Source organism: Rhinichthys klamathensis, unplaced genomic scaffold (assembly GCF_029890125.1).
Source record: "Rhinichthys klamathensis goyatoka isolate OS25496 unplaced genomic scaffold, OSU_Roscu_1.1 h1tg000230l_1, whole genome shotgun sequence".
NCBI lineage: Eukaryota > Metazoa > Chordata > Actinopteri > Cypriniformes > Leuciscidae > Rhinichthys > Rhinichthys klamathensis.
The window spans coordinates 850,090-864,865 of NW_026606754.1; the positions used below are offsets into that span (position 1 = coordinate 850,090).

At 39.5% G+C, this 14,776-nt stretch overlaps 1 long non-coding RNA gene across 1 annotated transcript; it reads left to right on the top strand.

Moving 5' to 3' along the window:
• The first annotated feature begins 2,213 nt into the window (after positions 1-2,213).
• On the top strand, positions 2,214-2,921 carry LOC130099467 (uncharacterized). The gene is made up of 3 exons (XR_008808390.1): positions 2,214-2,548; positions 2,648-2,686; positions 2,804-2,921. It is a non-coding gene; the product is annotated as an uncharacterized LOC130099467 (long non-coding RNA).
• Positions 2,922-14,776: the final 11,855 nt, after the last annotated feature.

Genomic DNA, 14,776 nt, shown 5'->3' on the forward strand with positions numbered 1-14,776 from the left:
AACCTGAGCCACTTTACGTCACGCCTGCCAAACCTGAGTCACTTCACGTCACGGCTGCCAAACCTGAGCCACTTCACGTCACGCCTTCCAAACCTGAGCCATTTCACGTCACGCCTGCCAAACCTGAGCCACTTCACGTCACGCCTGCCAAACCTGAGCCACTTCACGTCACGCCTGCCAAACCTGAGCCACTTCACGTCACGCCTGCGGGTCCCTTGATAGGGCCATGGTGGCCACGCTGAGGAAAACTGTTCTAGGTAGGGCTGTCGAGTTACTGATGTTAGTGCACCTGTCGCTCATATCATTTTGTTATAGTTACAGAAAGATCAGGGAAAGATACTATGGTTGTATCTTTCAACAATGAACAATCATAATAACAAAAAAACAAAACACGAAAACCATAAATATCATGAGTAATTATAATATAAGATTATATACACGGGGGAAAAATCACAATGACGAGGTTAAATATCTTTGATTACTTAATCATAATACATAAAGAAAATGCATTTTATTTGTTTGCTATTTATAATCCTGAGGGATACAACGAGAGTTAAATTCAACAAGAAAAAGAGGAAAACAATGGAGATTTAAAGGGTTAGTTCACCCAAAAATGAAAATTATGTCATACCCTCATGTCGTTCCAAGACCGTAAGATGACGATTTGGGGGTTTCATAACAATAAATGATATCTTTCAGGATAAAACTGTGGGTCACATTAGTGGGTTAAAAAATATAAGAACAAAAATATAAGAACTTAAATCAACCCATAATTTATTGGTTATACACAACATCACAAAACAAATGGGCAGCTGTTTCTTCAAGACCACAAAATGAGTTTCGTCAATATCAAGATATTTACAGATAGATTATTTAAACCTGTCGCTCATTTCTTTTAAGTTGTTGCGCTTGTGATAACGTCATAGGACACATGATAACGTCAACATGGTGGATGATGTACGGCTCGCAATCATACTTAATGAGATCAGGCTATAAAGTACCTACTCTTTAAAGGGGTAGTTCAGAATTTTGGACATCGGCCTCATTTCCAAGTTAGCCTTAGTGTTATTTATCAGTGGAGACAGTTTTCAAAAAATTTCATCCAGTCGTTCCAGTTGCATAGTTCGCCAGTGCTAGGCTAGCGCGAGTCAACGGTAACTGCTAGCCTGCCATTAAAAACAGTTTTACCCACTCCACAGTACACCAAAGCAAATAAATTATAACGCCAGACTATCGATGTAAATGTCTGTTGAGAGAATGTTAGAATTCAAACTACCCTTTCATTGCATTGCAATAGTTATACTTTGTTCCCTGTATTTATTAGCACAGTCTACAGCAGCGGCGGAGTGATATTAAGTTACCTAGGCAACCGAGAGAGGTAGTGAGAGAGAGGTAGTGCAGGTAGTCCCGACTGTAGTGCGCTTTGGTTCTGTGTTTACTTTTCGGCGCAGTACTACTAACCGGGGGAAAGGAAAATTCCGCCGCTGCTGAGAAACTAGTTCCTGTAAATGTATTGCGATCATTGAGATGCAAGAGTAGTTTGATTTTTAACATTATTCTTCCAACAGACATTTACATCGATAGTCTGGCGTTATAATTTATTTGCTTTTGGTGTACTGTGGAGTGGGTAAAACTGTTTTTAATGGCAGGCTAGCAGTTACCGTTGACGCGTGCTAGCCTAGCACTGGCGAACTATGCAACTGGAACGACTGGATGAAAATTTTTGAAAACTGTCTCCACTGATAAATAACACTAAGGCTAACTTGGAAATGAGGCCCGATGTCCAAAATCCTGAACCACCCCTTTAAGCACTCGTTAAGTAAGTACTTATTGAAATTAAGTACCTACTTAGTGAGTATGCTGTTTTGGACACAGCTATTAAGTGTAAACCAGCTATTGAGTGTAAACCAGCCCAATGCTGAAGGGGGCACCAGGAACAATCACGCTCGGAATTGGACCAAATGTGCCCAGTGTGAAAACTTCTTTGTTTTATTGTCTGATAAATACTGGTCTGGTTTAATGGAAAATCATATAATCTGACGTGTTCATGAAGATACTACCCCTTTTTCTTGTAGAAACTAAATAAATTCAAAAACTATTTGAACATTTTGAAAATAACTATAGTGATTCTTCAACCGGAATCATACCGCACCAAATGTGCCCAGTGTGAAAACACCCTTATTCATCTAATTTGTTTTTGTGTCTTATAAATACTTGTCTGGTTTAATAGAAAAATCATATAATCTGATATGTTTTTAAAGATACTGCCCCTTTTTCTTGTTGAAACTAAAAGTAAAAACCTCTTTGAACATTTTGAAAATCACAACCAACCAATGAGTGCACAGGAATGTTAACGAGCAGGTCCTCTGTCACTAATTTCACTGTAACAAGAAACCCAGGTGACGAAAATCTGTTATTTTAAAAGCCCTGGCTTGAAGCCTGGTTTAGAAAGAATAGATAGATTGGTGATTTGTTTCATCTGTAATCAAGATGGCAGTTTCAAACTTTATGTTTTTAGTATTTATGTGTCACCAACTGGTGCTCAATGGTAATATTGTTTTCACCTTATTGCAATGTTTCAAATATTCTAAATATGTATGTAACTTTCTCTTCTTCTTTTTTTTTTAACCTTGCATCTTTTTTTCAGGATTTGCTTTTCCAGTTGGGCATCATTTATTGAGCAAAGGTTTGTAACCCTTATGTAGTGGTTAATATAATGCTTTTCTTTACACTATGCATAGTTAACTTTAACAAGGCCTGATGACTTATTGTATTAAATTTAATAATACCTTTTGTTTTCTAGATGGCCCCTTGTGTTTTCTTCGTGTGAACAAACAAAATCAAACATGGCCAGTGGTTGTGAAGTGTAATATGGCTGTTCTGATGTCTTTGCAGAATGCATCTGGGCTAACTGTCCAAAAAGGTGATATTATTATTATTATTATTGTTATTATTATTTTTAATTACTGACGCAATAAGTGTTATATTATAATCCTTATATTATATAGGAAAGATAATCTCAGCTTTTTTTCACACTAATTTTCTTTAGCCGAAGAGCCCTGCCGTGTCCCCGCCCAAGAGCCCGACTGTCTCCCCCCTGAGGTTGATGGGAAGTCCCGACATGACCCATCTAAAGAGTCCTTCCATGTGCCAACTGAGGTTGATGGGAAGTTGACAGAATCCAGCCGGGTCCGCGCCGGAGGGCCCTGCCGTGTCCGAGCCGGAGAGCCCTGCCGTGTCCGCGCCGGAGAGCCCTGCCGTGTCCGCGCCGGAGGGCCCTGCCGTGTCCGCGCCGGAGAGCCCTGCCGTGTCCGCGCCGGAGAGCCCTGCCGTGTCCGCGCCGGAGGGCCCTGCCGTGTCCGCGCCGGAGAGCCCTGCCGTGTCCGCGCCGGAGAGCCCTGCCGTGTCCGCGCCGGAGAGCCCTGCCGTGTCCGCGCCGGAGAGCCCTGCCGTGTCCGCGCCGGAGAGCCCTGCCGTGTCCGCGCCGGAGAGCCCTGCCGTGTCCGCGCCGGAGAGCCCTGCCGTGTCCGCGCCGGAGGGCCCTGCCGTGTCCGCGCCGGAGAGCCCTGCCGTGTCCGCGCCGGAGAGCCCTGCCGTGTCCGCGCCGGAGAGCCCTGCCGTGTCCGCGCCGGAGGGCCCTGCCGTGTCCGCGCCGGAGAGCCCTGCCGTGTCCGCGCCGGAGAGCCCTGTCTCCCCCCTGAGGTTGATGGGAAGTCACGACATGTCCCAGCAGAAGAGTCCTTCCATGTCCCAACTGAGGTTGATGGGAAGTTGACAGAATCCAGCCCTTTCCCAGCTGAAGAATCCAGCCCTGACCCTGCTGTGGTAGATGGGAATTGGACAGAATCCAGCCAAGTCCCAGCTGAAGAGTCCAGCCAAGTCCCTGCTAAGGTTGATGGGAAGTTGAAAGAATCCAGCCATGTCCCAGCTGAAGAGTCTAAACCTATCCCCAGTGAGGTTGATGGGAAGTTGACCGTCTCCAGCCAAGTCCCTGCTGAGTTGGATTGGAATTTGACAGAATCCAGCCATGCCCCCCCTGAGGTTGATGGGAACTCCCGACATGTCTCAGCTGAAGAGTCCTTCCATGTCCCAACTGAGGTTGATGGGAAGTTGACAGAATCCAGCCCTGTCCCTGCTGTGGTTGATGGGAATTGGACAGAATCCAGCCCTGTCCCTGCTGAGGTAGATGGGTATTGGACAGAATCCAGCCCTGTCCCTGCTGAGGTAGATGGGAATTGGACAGAATCCAGCCAAGTCCCAGCTGAAGAGTCTAGACCTATCCCCACTGAGGTTGATGGGAAGTTGACCGTATCCAGCCAAGGTCCTGCTGAGGTTGATGGGGAGTTGAAAGAATCCAGCCCTGTCCCTGCTGTGGTGGATAGGAATAGGACAGAATCCAGTCAAGTCCCAGCTGAGGTTGATGGGAAGTTGAAAGAATCCAGCCATGTCCCAGCTGAAAAGTCCAGCCAAGTCCCCGCTGAGGTTGATGGGAAGTTGACTGAGACCCGCCATGTCCCAGCTGAAGAGTCCAGATCTATCCCTGTTGAGGTTGATGGGAAGATGATTGAGACCGGCCATGTCCCAGCTGAAGGGTCCAGCCAAGTCCCTGCTGAGTTGGATTGGAAGTTGACAGAATCCAGCCATGTCCCAGGTGAACAGTCCAGCCAAGTCCCTGCTGAGTTGGATTGGAAGTTGACAGAATCCAGCCATGTCCCAGGTGAACAGTCCAGCCAAGTCCCTGCTGAGTTTGATTGGAATTTGACCGAATCCAGCCATGTCCCAGCTGAGGTTGATGGGAAGTTGAAAGAATCCAACCATGTCCCAGCTGAAAAGTCCAGCCAAGTCCCCGCTGAGGTTGATGGGAAGTTGACTGAGACCCGCCATGTCCCAGCTGAAGAGTCAAGATCTATCCCTGTTGAGGTTTATGGGAAGATGATTGAGACCAGCCATGTCCCAGCTGAAGAGTCCAGCCAAGTCCCTGCTGAGTTGGATTGGAAGTTGACAGAATCCAGCCATGTCCCAGGTGAACAGTCCAGCCAAGTCCCTGCTGAGTTGGATTGGAATTTGACCGAATCCAGCCATGTCCCCACTGAGGTTGATGGGAAGTTGACTGAATGCTTGTGCTCTTAAGTCTCATAGTAGATCTGTCCGTCTCTACATCTGCCACTTTCAGATCTCATTTTGAGTCAATAAAACCAGTTATCTTTCTGGAAAAGTGCTTCTTTAAAAAAATAAAAAATAAAATCTGCAACACTTTACAATAAGGTTCAGTAATTAACATTAGTTAGTGCATTAACTAAAAAATACATTTGTTACAGTATTTATTAATCTTTGTTAATGTTAGTTAATATATATCCAGCTCTTCATGTTAGTTCACGGTGCATTAACTAATGTTAACAAATAAAACCTCTGATTTTAATAATGTATTAGTGAATTTTGAAATCAATATTAAATAAGATTAATAAATGCAGTAGAAGTATTGTTCATTCTTAGTTCATGTTAACTAAGGTAGTAATGTTAATTAATGAACCTTTTTGTAAAATGTTACCAAAAATTCTTCTGTTCAAAACAAAGGTGATTTCATGCCATTGTAAATGTGGAAGTTGACTTTTGTAGTCCTTGTAATTCTATTCTAAGGGGGGTTTTACATGACAGTTTTCATCGAAAAAGGGAAACTTGAGTATCTGGGCTGTTTATTTTACATGCCAATTGTGTTTAGGGGTCCTGAAAACTTGTTTAAAAAGTGCAAGTTTTTTGAAAAAGAAACGTTATTAAATGTGTAAACTACATAAATTCAAATGTGTGAAAATGGTGATTTTTATTAACGCTTCTCCATCAAAGTGTAGATTTATTGCACCACTACTGCAACCAATAGAAATGTATTGTTTAGTGTGTAGAAGAATGTGTATGTGTGCAGGCGTAGTATTTCTTCACAAAGTGACTTTGGGAGTTTTCATGTAAACCACCTGTTATGTCCTACGCTGACGTAAAGCGTTTTAAAAAAAAAAGAAAAAAAAGGAGAGAATAAGATGTGTAACAGTATACAGGTGAAACTCGAAAAATTTGAATATCGTGCAAAAGTTATAATTTTGATGATTATGGCTTACAGTTTATGAAAACTCCAAATTCAAAATCTCAGAATATTTTAATATTACATGAAATCAATAAAAAAAGGATTTTAAATACAGAAATGTTGGCCCTCTGAAAAGTATAATCATGCATATGTATATAATTATATATACTAAATATATTAGTTTCACCTTTTAATTTGACTTACTGAAATACACAAACTTTTGCACGATATTCAATATTCAATTTTATTTTATTTTTTATATTAAAAATAGGAACAAAAATTGCCTGCCTGCCTTTATTACAGAAGACTGCCAGTCAGCATAGTAATAATATTGGGTTGACTAAAATGGGAAGAAAAACAAAATACATTTCAAGGTTCACATTTAATTCAGTGGGATTTTTTTCTTCAAGACCCACCCCCTGCGCTTAGTAACTAGCCAATCACGTAATAGGATTGCATGATTTTGGTTAGATTCAGTGGCCTGAATATTGAGATATTATATGCCTATTATATATTTTACACTAGTAACAAAAAACAACAACTAGTAGTTACATTTTATTAACCAACAAATGCAACAAAAATAAAGGTTTGAAATCTACAGTTTGAAAGAAAACTATCACTTTGCATTACCATTAAGAATAAATTATGTACTTAGTAAAGTTTCAGAAACATTTCTGTATTGAATGCTAGACACCTGTGAGTGTGATACTCACAGTGATACTACAAACCACAACTTGATCCTGCAGAATTAGTCAATTACAGGCCGATCTCGAATCTACCTTTTCTGTCAAAGATATTAGAAAAAGCAATATCCTCACAACTATGTTCCTTTTTAGAAAGAAATGATATCTGCGAGGATTTCCAGTCAGGATTTAGACCGTACCATAGTACTGAGACAGCTCTCATCAGAGTCACAAATGATTTGCTCTTATCATTCGATCGTGGTTGTATCTCTCTATAAGTGTTACTCGATCTTAGTGCTGCATTTGATACTATTGACCACAACATTCTTTTAAATAGACTCGAAAATTATGTTGGCATTAGTGGAATTGCATTAGCATGGTTTAAATCATACTTATCTGACCGTTATCAGTTTGTTGCAGTAAATGAAGAGATGTCTTATTGATCAAAAGTTCAGTATGGTGTACCACAAGGCTCAGTACTAGGACCGTTGCTGTTCACTCTGTAAATGTTACCCTTAGGAGATATCATTAGGAAACATGCCATTAGTTTTCACTGTTATACTGATGATACTCAGCTCTATTTTTCTTCATGCACTGACGAAACTTACCAATTTACAAAATTAACGGAATGCATAGCTAATATAAAAAACTGGATGACTAGTAATTTCCCTACTACTAAATTCTGAAAAAAAGAGAGATTCTAATTATTAGACAAAAAGCTTCCTCACGTAATAACCTAGAATACTGTCTAAGGGTGTATTCACACCAGGAAAGTCCTATAGTTCACTTGCTTTGGTCCGGACCAAATAATAATTTTTTTTTTTTTTTGGTACGGTTCGCTTTCACACTGCTCTTTTTGCAAGTGAACCAAAATTTGTAAACAAAACCACACGTGTGCTAAGGTCGTCCATTCATTGGACAAGGATTCTCAAGTAGGGAAATCAGGAAGTGCAAAAAAGGCTCAGCATGGAGATATTTCGTACTGCAATATTTGTTATTTTACTAATTTTGTGTTATTCTGTACAAACGCAATATGAAGAAACTGCGCAGAAGACGGATAAGGTATAAAGTTTTCATTCATAGAGAGGGTCTATGTTCACACATTCAAATAATGAGATTTTTATTGTATATACTGCTAACAAATGCTGTCAATGTTAACGCTTGCGATTAAGTTTGTCCAGTTTAACGCAGCATCATCCTTGTATTGTTACTATCGTTACATTATATGAACTGCAAAAGCTTTTTTTGCATCTATGCGCGATTAGACTAGAGAACGCTCTGTATGTGAATGTCCTGATGCACACACTCATTCGTTCATTCCATTCCAATGATGCACACACACGACGGGCAGAAAGACGCGCAACAGTATCGTGTGGCCAGACAGCGCGCCGGAATGGAATTCTCTTTCGCACTTGAACAACAATAACACAAACCATTATCCCAAAATCTCTGACTACGGAAGCCTGTTAACTCAAAGGCGCAGTGCTTTCTTGCAATTGGGTCAGTTCATGTTCACACCGTAAACGAACCGTACCAGAGTTCGTTTGGAACCGTACCGAGACCACCTCTTCAGCTGGGTCTCGGTTCGGTTGTTTGGTCCGCACCCGAGTTCGATTGCTGTATTCACACCTGCCCAAAAGGTCCGCACCAAGGGGGGAAACGAACTAGAGTTCGATTCAATCGAACCAAACAAGGCAGGTGTGAATACACTTGATGGCTGCTCTGTCAAGTCTCCGTCGTCGGTTAGGAACCTGGGTGTGCTCTTTGATAGCAATCTTTCATTTGAAAGTCAAGTTTAGTATCTGTAAAACCGCATTCTTCCATCTTAAAAATATATCTTAATTACGACATGCTTTCAATGACAAATGCGGAACAATTAGTTAATGACATCAAGGCTAGATTATTGTAATGCTCTCATGGGTGGTTGCCCTGCACGCTTAATAAACAAACTACAGCTGGTCCAAAACGCAGCAGCTAGAGTTCTTACCAGAACCAGAACGTATGACCATTTTAGCCCGGTTCTGTCAACACTCCATTGACTCCCTATTAAGGTTAAGTGAAGTTTTCCGTTTCAGAATGTAAGGTATGTCAAATTCGAGAGAGCAGGGCAAGTCAAGTCCGTTTCTGAAAGAGAGGTTACTTATACTCTGAACCTAACCTGGTCTGGAGCAGGTTTTCTTCGGTAAACCCAGTGTTTCTTTCGGTCTCCTCCCCCTTTTAAAGTGTAAGCAATGTTTAAATACTTAATTCATTCACACTGCAAAAATAAACTCATGCAAATGGCACAAGGTTATTTTTCTTACCCCATTGGCAAATAATTGGAAAATAAGAAGTTCTTAAATTAGTTCCCCTTAAATTAGTTCCCCCCCCCCCCAGAAAAAGAGATACCATATGTGTTTTTTCTTATGTAGAAAATGCATCATGATTTTATTGAATCATTACATATTTTGACTGGAAACAAGACAAGAATTCTAAGTAAGAAAAGCATTTTTTGAAGTGCAGTATTCCTTCATTGCTCATTTTTCTAAAAGCGTTGAGGATGCAGAGCACGTTAGCAAGGCCGCTGTATGCAGAGCGGGAAGGAAAGTGTGCCTGTGAGAGCCATCAAAGAAGAGATTCACAGGATTGCAGGTCAGTGGTGGAGAAATCGGTTTAAATGAGGCTAATCTGATAAACGATATTCACTTGATAACATCTTGCTGTGACACCGGGAAGTTACCTAATAATTAGAATTTCCTTTAGGATTTCCAATGTGGTTGGATGCATCGATGACACACATATTTCCCATCATCGTACCTTTCGAAAAATAAACAGTTTACTGTATGGAATGGAAGGATGCCAGGTGAAAGGGTATAGATACAGTATATACTGTAACCACCACCACAGCTGTCAAACACAAATTATTCACAATTTATTTGGTTATCTTTATTTTCTTACAAATAAAAAAGCAACAGTTATTCTTTTTGCTTTTAACAATCTTCCAATACTTGGTATTGTGGACATCTCCTCTTCATCCCCCCATTTCGCAAGCATTTGCCTTCTTTCTGTTGGCTGAGTAGAAGTCAAATGTTAATTTCTTTACCCTAATTAAAGGGGTCATATAATGCCATTTTCATACAAGTTAATTTGATTCTTTAGGGTCTAAATGAAAAGTTTGTAATATACTTTAATTACTTTAATTAAGAACTTATAGGCTACATTATGACGCATATAGCCTACTATTTAATAAGGTTTTTAAAAATGCCCCAGGGAATCAGTTTATAGCGGAAATGTCACCTATTTATGGAAAAGTTTGTTGCTGTCAACATTGTTTTTGGATGATACATTAAAAATGCAGTTAGCTTCTGTAAACGGATCTACAATGCATGGCATAAAATGTGGATAATAGTGGATAATTTGACGCGCTTCCGTGTAAAAGTGTCTGTTATCAGCGGATTCGGTTCATGTGTGCCCAGACATTTTAGAAATCCCGACCAGCTGATGTTTTACGGCCATGTCCGGAATAAAGAGTAGACCTATCAATGTATGGTAGGCCTAAATAGCTAAGTAAAGTTAATAGACATAAACCGTGATATAAGATTTTGGCCATATTGCCCATCTCTAAGTCATTTTTTTTCCTGTGACACCTGTAAAGTCACGTCCACAAACCTCTTGCGTATGTTTGGTCACACCACAAGGTGTCACTGTGGCCTCAAAGCTTCAGCACTGCCACTCTGAGCTCGATTGCTGTGTCTGAGGTAAAACACACCCCCCTCATTAGCATACAGAGCAATAAATGAATACATATATAAATGTATAAATAAATAAATGAATAAATAAATACATTTATAAATAATTAAATGTAGACGTAAATGCATATATACATAAATAAAAGTGAAAATAAATAAAAGTGGAAATAAATAAATGCATAAATGAATAAATAAATGTGGGAAAATATATAATTATACATAAATAGGGAAATAAAAGTATAAATAGTCTTTTATTTGTGTGTTTTTTTTCCATTTATTCGTGCATTTATTTATTTATTTTAAGTTTTTATAGGTTTGGTCCTCTATACTTCAGTGTATCAACAATAGCGGACTATGATGACAGCTCGCTCAGGGCGGGTCTGTGTTGAAACGCTGCTGTCAATCAACAATCGTGGGAGGGGCGTCCGACCCACGGCTCGATTTAAGGCAGGGGAAAACATATAAGGAGATTAAAACAAAAACACTGGATAGATTTTTATCATTATATGATGGTTGTGTACAGGCACTGCCAACACACATTTCAGTACAATCAACTTGAAAAAGTGCATGTACCATTATATGACCCCTTTAAGAAATGTTACATGTTGGATTAGAGAACATTTAATTATATGAAAAAAGAGCATTAGACTATGTGGAAACGACGCTACTGACTTAACTACATTTTTCAGTAGCTTGGCAGTAGCTCAGTTGCTTTTTAAACAGTGTAGCTTTTCCAGTCAATAGTATCCAGCTGCAGACCCGCAGCACCACCAGTTTCAGAACCCCAGCGCCAGAACCGGAAGTAAGGGGCGGAGCTTACATTCTAACACCAGCGCCAGGACCGGAAGTGAGGGGTGGAGCTTACGTTCTAAACCTAGTAACGCCACCTAACGCTTTGGAGCGTAATTTGCTTAGGCACGAAACGGCATTATTACACACGAAACGTCATACTTTATATGTATTATGATGATACATTAAGGTATAGTACAATAAGCATTTTAAAACATTGATTTTGTGTAATATAATTCTATATAGTTATCCGTTTCATTGTATTATGAGAGTTACTTCCTGATCATGATGGTGAAAAATAATGCTTGAAACTTATGGTCATTTTATATAAAATATACTTTATTTCACAAGAACATGTGCAGCATGCATTTTTCTTTATGTAAAATAATGTCAAAAATCTAAAAAGAGAGAGAAAATCCGGCATTGTTTTAAAAGAAACCATAAAAATGTACCGTAGCTTACTTCAAATAATAGCCAAGTCCCAAATAGACGATTGTCTCTTTTACACGCCTGGTGTGGCTGCAGGTTTGGGTAAATATAAGTCCGGTCTCAAATAGAGGCCGGGTCTGTTTTTTAGTTTCAGGTTGTATTAAATCTTCTAAAACCCGTCAGCGGCCGCCAAAGCAAATTTTTGTCCCGCCAAAGCCTATTTTGATCGGTGAGTGATGTAGAATAGAATGACTGCTGCGCATTACAGGGCAGAGCAGAGAGAGAGAGAGCCCTGGCTGCGCGCGCGCACTCTCACATCTTCAAACAACACTTGCTCTTTATTTGTCACATACCAATTATAGTTCATACAACGAGCAGTGACTCACTGTGTAATAAAAACATACCCTAAATATTATTTAAAAGGTGCAACAATTTTAAATATTTTTAAATACTTGCAAAAATAACCATGCTTGTGTTATTGTAAATAATTCCGCCCCTCCCTCACTTCCGGTTCTGGCGCTGGGGTTCTGAAACTGGTGGTGCTGCGGGTCTGCAGCTGGATATATCTCTTTCCAGTAGCTAACTACTTTTTGCAGCAAGTAGCGGTGTAGCGCGAGCAAAAGCTACATTGCGTTTTGTCGAGCCTGCGCGAATAAGCGCGATGCAAGGATATTCTTGCATCCAATTTTTTGCCATTACCGCCACCTGTTGTTTAATCACGCATCTTGCCGCTAACGGTTCACTGACGCACAGAAGTGGGTTGACACAGCCCATGATGGAGCAAGACGTGGCGGCAGATTTGGAGGATGGAGAAACAACTAACGTTAATTACCCATGGCCTTATTTGTCCAAGTTCATGTCTCTCAAAGAAACGACAAGTAAAGGTTACACTTTTGTATGCAATCTTTGCAAACCAAAGTTTAAAACGCTGTCTACATCGAAGACCTCAAGCACAAATTTAAGGACGCACATACAGTAATGGTCATTTTAAATGTATTAATTATCCTGCTTTATTGCTCTCTATGTTACATCAAATTTCTATTTCTGATTTAATTACCATGACCCGCCATGATCTGTCCGCCAGTTTGGTAATGAACATAAAAGACCACTAACGTTTGCACCATCGTATTTGTCAGTTGAACAAAAAATGTAATCTTAGTTTGTTTATCGGACGACAAAGGCTTTGATCTAATTAAATTGCTGTATAGATTTGTTGTGACTGGTTTCGGAGCGAATTGTTTTAAACACTACATATTTTACTTAAAACATTCCTCAGACACTTATTCAGTTATTTATAATATACGTTGTTCAAAAAAAGCAAAAGTAGTTTCAATGTAGCTAGCTACTTTTTGACAGTAACTTGTAGTGTAGCTAACTACTTTTCCAAAAGTGTAGCTTGACTGTAGTTTAACTACTTTAACTTGCGAGTAGCTTGTAGCTTGTCAAACTACAGTTTCAGAGTAGCTTCCCCAACACTGCTCTTTATTGGGTGCTGTTGCCATGGTCATAATTTCTGAGCTCCATTGATCATGCTTAGTCAAAGTCGTGGTACACACGCTTAACTCAATTCAGCTGTTCTGAAACCGAAAACTGAGTTTCCCATCTCAGGGTGAATCAACTCAGAGTTGGTTGAACCTCCTTATTGAAACTGACCCCTGGTTTAATGTAAAAAACTTATAATCTGATGTGTTTATAAAGATACTGTCCTTTACTGTACTTTATTACGTCTTTCAAACACATTGTAAATTGTAAAAATTGGTTCAAATTTGATATTTAAATAAAATGTTAAAAATAATCGATGTCTTTAAAGGAAATGTCCATTTGTACAATTGTGTAAATTAAAAGTTCCATTTGTACTTTATTACGTCTTTCAAAAACATTTAACACAATGGTACAAATGGACATTTCCTTTAAATACGTTTTTTTATTTTTATTTTTTTATTTATCTTTTAATCTTTTATTTACATGTCAAAAAAATAATAATATTAAATAAGTAAATAAAATTAATTAAAATGGTGGAAGAGTTATATAAAAAGGTAATTAATGTAATATGTATTCCTTTATTTTATAGAATGTTCAATTTTGATTTGATTTTAGAGTTGCCCATATCTTTTCAAAATGTATACTATGCTCTTAATAGTGTACTTTAGAAACTAAATCTAACCAGTAATTTAAAACTGGCAATTCTTGCTTTCTCCAAAATTGTGTTATTGCTTTAAAAGCTGTAATTCTCAGCATTCTAAATAAGTATAACTCATCTTTATTAAGTAGCATAGTTCCTATACCCATAACTACAGTGGCCGAGAGAGCGCAACTGAAGAAAACAAATGCAAATAGAAAAAAACACATGCAAATAGAAAAAAAAAACACCAGCGAATTGAGAAAACATCTTCATCAGTTTTACAACACACGTGTGCTCCAAATACTCACAACACAACCAAATATGCGCTGCAATTACAGAAACGCGCTGCAAATACGGAACGCGTTCACAACACAACGGAAATGTTTCCAGTGGACCCCAACAAGTGACGAACCCGGCTGGGACTCTGAGTCCCAATTCGCATACTATCTGTCCTAAATAGTAGGCCTATTGGAAAATAGAATTAGTATGTCCCAAATTGTAGTATGTTGAAATGAGTGTTCCAAAGAGACCCGGATGGTCTACTATATCCGGTCAGAGTCCGAAGTGCAGATCGATGCGCACTCTAACGGCTGATATTGCCCACAACCCATCACGCGTTGGACGAGGATTCGGTTAGAACTACAAACACGAGTGAAAAGTATAAAAAAAAACTACAGACATGGAGGACGCGCGAGTCCGGCGGTTATGTAGAGAGGTTTAGATAAAGGGGTTTGAGTGATTAATTATCAGTATCTAACCTGACGAAAATGTATTTATTCAATGTTGTCCACATTATATTGCATCTGCAGCAGCATTGTGAACTTTTGCAAAGATACGTTTAACCATTCACTTTTAAATGCATTATTATATTCAAATTGCAAACACATGAGGAGAGTCTCGGCATGAAAGACCCATGACTGGCAGATGAACGTGCGACAACATTTCTCTCCGA